Genomic DNA, 14,001 nt, shown 5'->3' with positions numbered 1-14,001 from the left:
TAATGGATTTGCTGTTTCTGATGATTGCTCGCACCACACTGAGTTCCTACCACTGCCATTTTCTTTGTGATGTGTGTACTGTTAATCTCTGTATAAAAATGTTAAAAACTGTCAATTATTAGGTAAGTAAGGTGTAATTGCTAGAAGTAGCAACTCTTGCTTTTCCTCAGTTGTTATTCAAATTTCAGTTGTTTGGGGCTCTTCTGGCTCTGAGGTTATGCGGAGGCTTATTGCTTGGGCAGTAGTGCATAAAGTAATGGGGTTTTGTCCTTGAATACTCTGCTCGAAACTTTTCTTAGTGCCGTGTCCAGAATGCTCCCAGTGGCATAAGAGGTTCTGGGAGTGATTGCGGTGGGGAAAACATGAATTTTGGAGTGCATCTTGCCAAATAATTCAGTACTCGGTTCATTGCTGTAGAGCACATGGCCTACATGGATGAAAGCTGTCCGGCATGTGCTGGTAACTCTCTATGTGACTAAAGAAAACAGTATTTGCCTTCGTAGCTTGGCTAGAAATTTTAGGAACTGAAAGTAGTGCAAGCAGACAGAAGCTCGCTGGACGTTGAAGGGAAAGGTGAGATGTGATTCTGAACCGCCGATCTGCTTTGCCTGGCAGAAGAGATGGGACCCATGGTGAGGCAGCACTTAGGGTCCTCCGTGGTGCAGTCAAACTGGTGATTGTGCGCCTTGTACTACTCAAGTGACTCACTGCAAATTTATGCAATAACAGAGTATAGATTAGACAAGAGAAGCAGGTTGGATTAAACGCGATGGTACACAAAGCAGATTGGTTTGGCAGAGAAAAGAGCAGGAGAGGAACGACATTGTAGGAAAATGCCATAGTTATGGCATTAAGGCAATTGTAATAAGTGATAGTACTTGTTAAAGCTGATCTATCGTGATAGTGCTTTACAAACAAAACAAATAAATAGAAACAGCAAACAGCACCAAGCTCCAGGAGTTTAGCATGTCAACACAAGTTATGGATATCTAAGGAAAAAAATGTGATACTCAGTGTTACAAACACACTAGCAGTGTGACTGTTGTCAGTTTTGGGGAATGTTGTAGTAAAAAGCAGTTTTAAAGAGGGGTAATGGGGCAGAGAGATAACATCATGTGGACAGGGGAGGGAAAATGGGGCCTCCACAGGAGACAGAGCCTAGGAGAAAGCTCAAAAAAGCTCTTTTAAAATTTGACTTTTGAAAGTGCTGTAAGTCACAGAGAGGCTGAAGTCACAATTCTAGCAGTGAGCAGTCTGGGGTGAAGCAGATCTGTAAATGAAGTTGGAGCATAAAGTTCATGTTTTATGTGATAAGAGGAAAGGACCTGAAACAGGACTGGAAGAGCCACATAGCTGAAGGTTAGATTAACAAATTAACAACATGATTTTTGCAGCACAGTTGCACACCAACAAGACTGAAGAAGACTGAATTTGTCAATGCTGAAGAAAAATGTGTTGATTTAATGAAGATTTTATTTACTGAAAGCTAGGGCAAGAATTCTGACAAAGAGACGGAATGCAGAACACATCTGTAAGACTTTGTCAGAGCCTGAATGTGAGGTGAGGAAACAGATGAGTCAAAGATAATATCCAGATTATGAACCTCAGTGACAGGTGGAACAATGGTGTTGTCCGCTGTGATAAAGCAAGAATGCAAAGGAGGGCTAAGAAATAGTGGACTTGAGAGAAAAGAGGAATTGGAGAAATAACAACTTTATTGGCAAGCACTTTGTGAGTTCCTGATCGTAGCGTGTCTCCTCACTTACACCATATTATTTTTTTTTAAAAAAAAAAAAGAAGTGTTTTTCTTCTTTTCTTTGGAAATACTGCATTCATGACTTGTCACCCACGCATATCTCACATCCTTTCTTGCAGTTGACAAAATTCAGCATATTCAGCTTCTTTTTTAGTATCTCTTTCTGGGTGGGTTTGTTTTGGGGTTTTGTGTGTTTATGTGTATATGTGTGCCAACTTACGTATGTGCTGCAGCAGCAGCACAGCCCTGGCTTGTCACTCAAATCTTCTCTCAGAGTGGGTGGAAGCATCATTCTGGTGCTTGAACAGAGAAGGCTGTGTTTGGCAATATTTCTCTCCACTACTTCCCACCTTTCTGACTCAGTACCTTAAAATGCCTTTGTTATAAATTTTCTTCGTGTTTTCCCAGTCTCATATTTTATTAGCAGGTATTTTTCATTTCTAGCAAACTGATCATGTCTTCACTTGCCTTCCAGTGAGTTCTATGTACAGGGCAGTGCTTGCCTGTCTGCCCTCAGTTTTCTTATTTTACAGAGCTGCAGTACACTCTGAAAAGGGTTTTATATCATCAATTGTGCCTAAAATAATTACAGAATAAATAAATGGACATGTAAACTATTTTGACAATGATTGACAGTCATTGCCATTTATCAGCTGCAAGCTTGCCTGCATGAAATGAGGTGGTAGCTTTGATCCAGTGTCAGGTAGGGAAGTAGAACCAACACAAAATCCACCACTCCAACTCTTTTTAATTGGCAATTTAAACAGGAGCCAAGAACCGAAGGGGTCACAGGCTGAATTCTTTCTGGTCGTTAGTGATCAGGGCTCCAAAAGGGGCTCAAGGCACGCAGTCAGTAGTGTGACAAGGGATGGAGCAGAGGAACCGTCGTTTCTGGTCTGCAGCTTTCCTCATCAATCCTCATGGACTCTATCAGAGATTAGAGGTAACAACAGGGGACTGGAGAGTCTGGACTCCTGAATCCTACAACAGACACCTTGTTAAATGTATGTTATAACACAAGTCGTTTAGCATGCTAACATTTCATTACTCTAAAAACGTGTACCTGTCCCTATAGCAGGTTGTAGATGAAATGCGAGTATTAGCAGGCGTTTGCACAGCAAGTGCTGTTAGTAACAGGACAGTGAGATAAGAGTATTCAGATCTCTCCCTAGCCTGTGCCGGGCTAGAAGTTGGTGCTTCATATCCTTTGCATTCTTTATAAGGTAATATTTTCACAGTTGAAATAGGACCCAGGAGCTACTTTTAGCATTGTGAATATTTGCGAAACCAGACTTTAAAAATACAGATTTCAACAAACAAAACATGAACTTCTCGTTCTTAAATTTTTTATAACTTCTGCTGATTCCAGCATTGAATTCAAGATTATAAAGAATTTATACAGAAGAGCTTGTCCTGAATAAGTTCACTTGGGGACGCTCCTATTGTTTTGAAACATCTCCTTCCTTCTGTTTGTTATAGGTCTGCCTTTACGGGGCAGCAAAAATGCTTTAAAATTTTTTAATGTGTTTATTAAATCTTGTTAAAATATACCCAATACTTGCATCTAGTATAGAAACTTATGAACATTTGTTTTCTATGTTAAAGCACCAGTAAACATACAGCCAAATTTGTGCCTGTGTGTTGTGTTGCCCTTTCATGTGTTTCTAAATTCAAGTTGCCACATATGAACTTGAAATTATATGACACCTTTTCCCAAAGAGCTTGCAGGTTAGTGATGCAGTTAAGAAGATAGACATATTGCTGTAGGAGAAATTTCAAAGACAGAACTAAAAGGATTAAGAAAAAAATGGGGAATGCTGAGGAATTCAGTAATGAAGCAGGAAAGAAATAACTGAGAAAAGTTCCTAATGCCACTGCTGGACAAAACATGATAGGTGAAGAGAAATGGGCAAGTAAGTAATTTTGAGTCTCTGATTTCAGTGAACGTGAGTGCGTCTTTATCTGATCTCTCGTTACGCAGCCTGCAGAAATTCAGAGAGCAAAGACAGAGCCACAGGCAGTGCTGTAGCTGAGGCCTACAAACTGGAACCGAGTGTTATTGGCTTTGTATGATAAGGAAGTTTGCTTATGTCCAAGATGAAAAGCATATGGAAACACAGTAAAATCTTATTAATGGATTTTTCTTCAACAGCATTATAGCAATATTTTCATACCTATTAAAAGCTGGGTAGATTCATTTGATCTCTCATAGCTGCTTTCAAAGCCTGCTCTATTATCACTAAGTTCATTTTATCTTTCTCCTTCTTGTATATGTGCAGCAACAGCACATCTATTTGCACAAATATTTTCTGTTTCAATGGGATTCCAATAAATGGAGTATTTCAAAAGGTTCCCGGTGCAGCGAGCAGGTGGACATACATACGAATACATGCAGGATGCAAACCATTGTGCGGCTTAGTTTCTGCAAGCCACAAATCTTTCTTTCAATCTTATAATGCTTCCATTGGTGCCTAAGAATCTCTCTGCTGTAACTGTACTCTGCTGAGCTGAATTGTGCTCACTGTGATGTATGTTTTGTAATTTGTTTTTGTGTTTAATTGGTTAGCTTATTTAATTGTGTTGCAATCTACGTTTTGGCTTTAGATTACATTGTCTCCATGGACTTGTACTGGTGTTTGTTTATTTCATTAAGTGCTAAGAGTTTGTCTTTGCAATTGTGTTGGGATCATCTCGGAGTCCTTGCAATGATGGTAAATGTCATTGCAGCAACTCTGATTAAGTGATGTTGTAAATCACATTATAGAAATACAGCTGTTAAGAGATCCTTAGACAATGCCATTCCTGAATAAGAGAAGCAGCCCTGAATCACAGCTTCACATTTCAGCATGCCAGACATTTTTCATACCAGCATTATACCTGGATTTGAACCTGTAATTTAGATCTTTTCCTGTATTTTGACCCTATTGGGATGAGATTAAATTCAAGCCATGCCCCTTCACTTTCTCAAACAAACCAAAAAAAATTTGAGTGTAGAAAAATGTTAAAATATCTGCAGCTAACATGGAACTGTGCAATTAATCATGCTACGATTTAAATATTTTCTGGTAAATTTAGTAAGGCAAATAGTAACTGAAGTGAGAGCACAGCAGTCTGGGTTTTAAGTACCCTGAGTACTGCAGCCCATGGGTGCAGTCCTGCATCTGCTGCACTGCCGTTTGACCTGAGCTAAACCGTTACCAGAGGAGTAATCATTTTTACACCATTCTCTGGGTATCGTGTAAAATCTTACTGAAAATATTTGAAGAAGTGTTTCAGTCTTTCATTTTTTCTTCTATATGCATAAATTACTTCATGCTGTTAGTGCTTCTCTGTCACACATCACAACACATATGTTTGCAATGGTAATTCTGGTATTTGGTGTTTGTCCTTAATGCTGCTGCTTGTGAGCTTGAAGCATCACCTGGTTGATTCCTCACTGGTTCTTCCCATTGAAATAGCTACTGAAACCTTGCAATAGCTTGGGTTTGCCTTCCTCCTCAGTTTTTCTAGTGATGAAGTTATCAAGACATACAAATGAAGATCTATATGCTTCTCTGTGACAGTAGTTGATTTTAACATCTGTTTATTTCCATCTGTTGGTGGAAAGTAACATTTGTTCCTCTGCATCTTCTTGTCGTTGTATCAACTTTGCTGCTTATAGCTAAAGCAGGAATTTCACAGCTCTGATTTGTTACTAGTTCCCACAGAAAAAGACGTTTAGATTGCAAGGCAATGTTTGCAGGACATTTGTATCCACCATCTACATTTTCTTCCAGTCCCTCATGTATCATGCAGAGAGAAAAGAATTCTTCTCTCGTTTTTTTTTTTGTGGGTTTTTTTTTTGTTTGTTTGAGGTTTTTGTTTGGTTTTTTTCCCTTTCTTTTCAAAGACACAAAATATATGAGAATCAGTCACATTGTCCTGTGGAAAACCAAAACCAGTGCAGGGTAATTTCAATTACCTTGAATGAATTGATGCATATGAAAAAGAAATTGAAGGCTGCTGCTCTTTAACGATTCAGTAGATAGGGAGGACCGTAACTGGATTGGCTGCAAATCAGTGTGCCGTTTTGCAGATTATTTTGGTGTACTGCATGGAGATCTACAATCTTTCCTTTACTATAGGTAATGGTAGTTGCAGAGCTTCTGAGATAGTGGAGGGGGAACAAATAGGTTGAAAAAGTGTGAATCCAGAATGTCCTGACAAGAGAAAGTCCTCAAGACGTTTGAACCCTGGCACAGCTAGCTGATCTTTCAAGTGTCTAGCTGAACTCAAAAGTCCTCTTTTCTCTCTGTCTCAAATTTTAGTTTGTTTTGTATCAGTAGAAAATGAGTTTTAAGTTCGGCTGTGGCTTTTCCAGTGAGGGAGTACAGAGACCTTTTTCTCTTCCCCCTCGGGCCCCCCTCAGGACTTTGGTCTCTTTTGAGAGCTAAGACACAGATCTGTGTTGATGGCTGGCTAGGTTGTCTAAGCTCATCTTCGCACTAGCAGGAATAGGGCTTCAGGCCTTTCAATCCACCACTAAATTCATTCCAATGTATCTGACATTTGCTTAATATTTATTTTCCCTATTCTTACAGACTGCATTGTTATTGTTATTTAAAATATTGAGTCTGCTCATGAAGCAGTATTTTCTTATATCAAGTGACCAGCCCCATGGAGAACATTTTAAAAGTTCAGTATGGTTCTAGAAATTGCTGGTAGATAGTGTGGGAAGATATGTTTATATTTATTACATAGATTTTTTTGTAACAGTTGTAGGCAAAACAGTTGTCTAATGGAAATAGCTACTCTGTAGAATGGTAGAGGAGGGAACAGCAAGTGTTGTCTTTTTGACAGATAAGATCACACTGAAGAGAATGAGAAACTATGACATTTTGGATACGTTTTGTCCAAAGCAAATGTTTGCTGAGTGTTTAGGAGAATGTAAGTATTCATTGTGCAATTAATGCTGTTCAGTGACTTTTATAAAAATCCTACCATTTTTTTGGGAGAACAGCTTAAGTACTTATCGATTGAGAACCTCTGTAACTCCCAAAATGGAGACATCCCCATATCTCTACAGGTATTTTAAATGAATTGAATTAATCATAGGCTTAAAAGTCTCTAGTGATCTTCGTTAACTTTCCTGGGTTTAATTAAAACATCTGTGCGCTTTTAATTTATCGATTCATCTAACTCATATGTCATGTTTTTAACACACCCCAGCATGCTGTGCATCATTTTTAACCCGATTTCCACTTAACTAAAGCAATTAAATTCACCCCGGATTAATTAAAGCATCCATACTTTAGTGCTTAAGTCAGCATGTGCTGCTTTCCCCAAATGGTTTCTGAATGTCAGAGATTTGACACACCTGATGGGTTTTTTGTCCTTCTGGAAATTCTCCTGTGAATCTCTTTACACAGCGTACTAATGTGTAGTTTTACAGAGCTAGGCAGGGGCGCTGGGGAAGGCTTGGGTTTGGGCAACCAAAGGGAGGGTTGCAGACCAGGACTACTCTGAAGGGCTGTACCTTTCATCTTAATACTGACCTGATGCCTGCAAGCATAGAGTAACACTACTATTAAATATTTAAAATTATTTGTGTAGCCTGTAGTCAAGCTACATGGTTTCATGAAGTAGCTAATAAAGCATATAACGTCAGTAACAGTTATTCATAGTTGTTCATCCTTCTGTCTGTGGGTGAATTTTCTACAAGGTTACTTTGTCTTGGAAGAGCACAAGGTCTTAGAGCAACCTAAAAGATGTTATAGATCTTCCTATCAATGTTCTTAAGAACATTCCAGCCAGATGGAAGTTAGTCATCTCTGAAGAGCAGGCAGTCGAGTCAAACACCATCCTTACTGACCATGCAAATACCACATTTGTGAGGCTTAAAGAACAGATGAGAGAAATGGGCCTGGATTCCTTCCATCTCCCATTCCAGAATGATTTTCTGGGAGCAGCTTCTTAACAGGAAAGTAGCCTCCAAATAGCGTAAACTAGTAAACGTGAAACAGCATAGACCATGGAGTGGTCTTAGAAAGTATTTCAGTTTTTCATATCCATAAATGAACTCCAGTTAAAACTAACAGGCATGCAGACAAGTACTGAAATGTGCACTCAGTTGATGAAAATAAGTTTAAACATAAAATATGAAGGAAAATGTCAAACAAAACAATTATATTTTTAAACTACAAATAAGAATACTCATATATCCATTGAGTTTGGATCTTTCCTGTATTTCTACTCCAGATTGGAGCTGACTTGGAATGTGGTTTTGGGTTTCAGATTAGATTGTTACAAACAATGTTATCTGTTCTTTATATGCTGGCAAAATCATGCCTAATCTCTTAGCAGCAGCAGGTTAGTAGCAGTCTCTGCTAAGAGGAAGTCCAAGTGTGAGCGATTACAGAGTCTGAGTTAATCTGAGTTATCCCTTAGAGGAACCGCACCCCGAATGTCCATTGTTAAGGTTCATTGGTAAGAAGTTTGGTCTGCGTCTGCCTTCAGTACAATTCCCGGTGGTCAGTGAAACAAACAACGACTTCATTTCTGTTGTGCTAGTGTGTATTTTGTTTTCTTACATAACTAGAAATTTCTCCAAAGAGCATATCAAAACTGCCCCATCTCCAGATTGAGATTTTTGAGAGACAATTATAGAATGTTAATATATGTTTGTATTAAAGAACTGAAAAACATTGACTCTCTTTTGTGATACATGATGACTTCCTCCAAGTGTAGGGCCACTGGGCTGACTTGCACCGATAAGTAAAGGGAAGAACTGTTTGAGCAAAACCAGACGCCAAAAATTTGCAAGTTCTTTTTGATGAGAAGACTCAAAATGTGTCCATGTATTTGGAAGTAGAACCAAGGTTTTGTCTGACTCCAAGCGAACTTTGTGTAAGCTTCAACAAGTGCTGTGCATGCTAATATTAGTCCATTCCTTCCACTGTTGGGTCATACGAGTAGCAGTGCAGCAAGTGGACATACAAGTATGTGAGCACATGTACTGAGCAGGTGATCCTTATGCAGTTTTGAAAGTGCATACGCTATCAGGCACATTTCTTTTAATCTGTGTTCTTAATCACAAGTTTCAGGACTGAAACTCATTTCCTCCTCCTGGAAGGAGGATGGAGGATGTAGGAACATCTACAGATAAAAATAATCTGTATTTCTCTGAGGTCTGCCAAGGTTCAGTACAGTACAACAAGGGCTGAACATATCTTACATAGGAGTATAAACTGTGTTTCTTCAGAATGCTTTTTTTTTTTCCCCTGGATCTGTGTGTTTGTATAGAGTTCATATTATGGAAGTAACGCTGTAATGGCTCAAACCAAAATTCCATTTTACGCAGGATTTCAGCTCTGATGGTGGCATGCAACAGATAGGTACAATTTTTACTCTTCCTCAACTGTTGTTGATGCTTCTGTAGTAAATTCTTTAGACTCTAGAGATAACTTGTGTTAGGACTTTGTACAGCAGATGATGTCTCTTTATGTGTTCAGTCAGGGAATCTTCTTCCGTGAGTTTTAACTTCTCAGATAATCTTGCTAAAATTGGTTGATGGAATAGTTAGCAGTACTCAGGATGTAAGAGCACTTCAGATGATATTTAAGTGCTCTTTTAATGCAGCTTTAAACTTGCACTTCACTAAGTCCTTGTTTTCCTTACTAATTACATTGTGAGTAGGCAGTCAAGCTCATCTGTTACGCACACCAACTTGTGGTAAGAAGCTTCCGCTTTATATGTGAGATTAGGGCTTACAGGCATCGTGGATACAACCATTCTGGTACTTCCTCAAATATTACCCCAACAGGCTTGATGCAGTTTTGTCCATCCAGACCAATGACTCCCCTCACCAACCTGCCATGAGCATCTCGCCACAAAATCTGTGGTACATATGTTGAAAACTTTTGACTTGATATGGGATGACTCCTGACAGCTTGTCTGGGATCTGAATAAGTTTGTAGGTGGCACAAAGGAAGCTAACCTTCTTATGCCCTGTTTGAAAATTTACTTTTGGATGTAACACTGAGCTACTTGCAAAATCAGAGCGATGTAAGGACATTGCTTGTGACCCGGTCCAGGACAGGGAAGCATTGCAAATGCAAGTTCAAAAACCTTTCAAGTCTACATATTTTTGTGCCTAGAAACTCAGATAACTTTGAAGAGAGCTATACCAATTTGTCTATTTTATGAGGAGGAACTGAAAAAAGTCTGCAGTAGAGAAGTGACAGCCTAGATCCTCGTGGTACAGGACTCTCTCTGCACCAGGGTAGTGTTTGCCCTACAGCAACAGGAAAAAAGCCAGAACTCTGCCTTCAAATCCTGTTTGGAACGTCAAGTAGCAAGGGAAAGGCCTCTCAACCAAGCAGCTGTGTATCTAAACCAAGTTCTGCAACAGCCTCCAAGAGTTTGACACCTCAGATATCCTTTACTGGTTTCTTGCCGTGCTCTGGAAGAACACCTCTGGTGAGTACGTACGTGTGAATATCATAAGGGTGGGTGAAAGGAGCATTACACAGACTGCAGCTGGGATACCCGCCTGTATGTTAGGTGTCACTGGAAAAAATGGTCTCTTTTGATGCCAGACCATTTGGGCTTTATCCCTCACCATCTCCCTTCCTAGTCCATGTGTGGTAGGCTGTTACCAAATCACCTTTCCTCATGCAGCAGGGGATATTAGTGTTACTCTAAAATACCTATCCAAAGGTAACCTTTAGAGAGAGAACTTTCAGACGGGTGTTTGGCTGGTCTTTCCTGCCCTGTTCGTGCTCTTAAGTCTGTGCAGCCTGCAGAACTCAAAGGTCTGTAGTGTGCACTGGTCAGCTGAGACTTGTGTTAAGACCCTAGTCCATTTTTTTGTTCAAATACTGCTGAAGGGCAGAATCACATCACCAAAACCACATTTGGGGTTATTACCTGTTGTGCTTATGCAAACGTCACTCAAGAGATCTGCTTTTGTGCTTACCTCACTGGAGTGTTGCCACAGCTACTCCTGAAGACCTCGCTCTGCTTTTCGACAATGCTGGTGTGTGTTACGTGGTTATCCTTATGCAGTCTGTCTGTCTGCAGAAATGAGATGCAACTTGATTGTTCCATTACAGAAACCAACCTTCCTTCACACTCCTTCAACAGACTTCGAATGGCCAATTCTGTCCTGGAATAGGGGCCATCCACTTCATGTAGGAACAATAAGCAGTCCTAGATAACAAGAGCTCCAGATGAGTCTTGAGTTGTTTGCACCTTAACTGAAGCCACGTGGATGTAGGGTAGCCTGTTTTGGGTCTTGCTGTGCAGCAATGTGTTCTAGCAAAGAAGCGTAGCAAACCTCTTTTTAGACTGTCTGCTTCTGTTTTCTATGGAAGAGCAGCTTGCTTTTCTCCCTGTTCCTCACTTAGGACAGCCTGTAAACCCGTAGTAGAAACATTAATGACGAGCTATTTCTTACAGCAGGGATAAGCCAGCTTCTTATAACCTACATTTGCTTGCGTTCTTGCTTACATGTTGTCGTAGTTCAGCCCCGATCGACACATGTTTCTCCTTCAATCTTAGGGACATGGCAGTCTTGGAAATGCCAAAATCTGACCAAGAACCTCTGTCATTTTTCTTATTCTCGGTGATATTCTTCTTATATAGTTTGTAGAATAACTCCAGCAGAGGGTTGTAGATTAAACTTTGTGGCTTTAGGTTGTAAGTGTCTTGATCTTAACTGTATTCATTTCATCCCTAAGGTTAAATGACAGATTCTCTCATTTGTCCAAAGTAAATTCTGGTGTCAGTAACATCTTGGCAGCGCATACTGCAGTGCAGACCACTGAAGGCAGATTACTGTCCAGCCTGTACACAAGCTTCACAAGGACTGAATAGATTTATGAGCCATAGCAAGACCTCTGACCTGGCAGAAGCATGAAGAGAGGAATGAAAAGCTGTGATATGGCTTTCAGCTTTACTTAAATTTCTGGAGCACCATGGCAGTGTAAGGGAACACTAAGAAACTACTGTGGAGCTCTTTAGCCCAAGACCCAGCACCGTCTTGTAACTTTTTCTGCTGTTTTGTCACAGCATGGTGAGGAGGTTGGTGGGCAGAAGCAAGCCATGTGCTGGTATCCCAGTGCAGTTGGAGAATCCACATTGAACGACCGTTAATAATGATAATGTTGAGTCTCTGCAGTGGCTCAGAAGCATGTAGAGAATTTGCATCTAACAATATTGCTACCTTCTGTGGTGAGCTTGAACAAAGACACTGCACAAGCTTAACCACCACATACAGGAGCTGAGAGGTGCATTGTTCTGGAGAGAGGTATCATTGTGTTAAAATGAGGCCCAGATAAAGGAACAGTACCTCTACAGTGTGTCAGGGTGTAGAAGGTGGCACCAAGAAACTTGCCACTTGTGATTACTCCAGGTCTTCAGGACAAGTTGCCCTCTGATCTCTCAACTCCAGATCCTCAACACCATGGCAAATAGAGCAGGACTGAGTGTGACTGCCTTTCTTACAGCGATTTGGGAAAAAATGTATCAAAGTCAGCCCAAATAATGAAATGAAGAGTTACAGAGAAAGGAGTTGTTTGTGCCCCCAGGTCTTCATACCTGAAGAGAAGAAGTGTACCTTGTTTGATCCCTTTCTTTCTGGCTCACCTGTATGACTTGCAGTAGCAGCAGCGAGCATATCTTGGCAGTGAAAAGCAGTGTATGCTGAGGAACTGAGATTAGACTCCACGCTGGAAAGCATGCAGACAGAAGGAATAGTTAGTCGTATGGCATTCAAGTTGCTACTAGTTCAGAATATTGTTTATCATGGAAACATGTTTAACGATGATATGCAGAAAGATGTAAAATAGGCTGTCCTGGAGTGCAGTATGGACATAATGGATATTTGTCTGTATTTGAAATTCAGTCCGACTGGTTCAGTAAACTTAAGTGTGAAACCATCTGCAAAAAGCAAAAGTGGTATAACGTTAGCATAATCTTTTTCACTGAACTCAGCAAAGCACTTGTGAACGTATGTCATACCTGAAATCTGGAAAATGATGCTGGAAATTATACTTTATTCAAGGTATTCATTGGAATGAGGAAGAAAAAGATTGAATAAGACTCATAGTTAGAGAGAACACCAGGAGTGAAGCAGAATGAAGTCCTATTCCTACCAAAGAATGGACAATGTGGCCCTAAAACATAGGAGGAGTAGCAAAAAACCACCAGACTTCAGCATACCGATTTTGTTGTTATTCTACTGTAGAAAAAAAATAGGGTAAAAAAGATTATACATGTGATACGTGGCACATCAACCTATAGTTTTAATTGAAATAATTATCAGCACTCTAAATTTTGCCTAACGTCTCAGGTTAAATTCTGAATGTATTTTTTTTCTGATTTTTTTTTTCCTATTTCAAATAACAAAATTCTTGAAGAAATCTGTCCTGACATGTGTTTTTGCAGCAGATCAATGGGACCGCTAAGATTAATAAGGGTTACAGTACTGAACAGCAGAGAAGTTGTCTAACTGGACAGTTACACATGTTTTGGTAGGAAATCAATTACTTGGGGTTCTTCTTGATCGTCCAGGTTAAAAGGATAATAGAAGCCAGAAGACATTAGGACCTTTTAATGATTAATAGTAGCTTTTGAGTATTTTTTTGGCACTGTAATACTAACTGTTAGTTTCTAATTATTTTGAGGGGTGAAAAGACAGGGAAATACTTTTCTGTCTTTATTAAACCATGTCAGAGAGAAGAGCACAAAAGTGTGCCTTTTCTCAAAGATTCACTTCATTACTCCCATTTTCTGTTACTCCTCTGTTCTTTTTCCCATTTCTCTGACTGGTGGCCACACATTCAGCCTTCGGTAGGCATGCAAGTTCACAAATTGCCATGTTGGGAGACGTGGCCATAGAGGAGTGTGCATATGCCTTCGCGTAACATTTATGTGCAACTGGCTTTTAATAAACCTTTTCATTTTCTCTATTGCTTTGCATATGTACAACATCAGATTCCTGGCATCCAAGACCTGCTGACTGCCTTTATTATTCATAGGCTTCATTTCATTTGCATAAATGAATATTTGCTCAGGACGTGTCTTACCCCCTTAATAATATGAGAGGGAAGGATAAGGGTTAATGGTGCTTTCTTGTCAATACACAGAGGGTAAAAGCAGTCACTCAGGGATTTGGGAAAATAAGGTTCAGTTGGGATGTTGGTGGCAAGGTGCATTTGTGGTAGATGAAAGCTTGCATTATTCCTGTGTTTAAGATTCTTAAA

At 39.8% G+C, this 14,001-nt stretch overlaps 1 protein-coding gene across 2 annotated transcripts in view; it reads left to right on the top strand.

The window, feature by feature from the left end:
• The window catches only part of TENM2 (teneurin transmembrane protein 2), a 514,050-nt gene that overhangs the window by 412,019 nt on the left and 88,030 nt on the right, over nucleotides 1-14,001 (top strand). The gene's annotated exons all lie outside the window — the stretch shown is intronic.

Source organism: Chlamydotis macqueenii, chromosome 14, assembly GCF_036417535.1.
Source record: "Chlamydotis macqueenii isolate bChlMac1 chromosome 14, bChlMac1.mat, whole genome shotgun sequence".
NCBI classification, from domain to species: Eukaryota; Metazoa; Chordata; class Aves; order Otidiformes; family Otididae; genus Chlamydotis; species Chlamydotis macqueenii.
The sequence above is the reverse complement of the archived record's forward strand: the minus strand, read 5'-3'. Positions and strand labels throughout refer to the sequence as shown.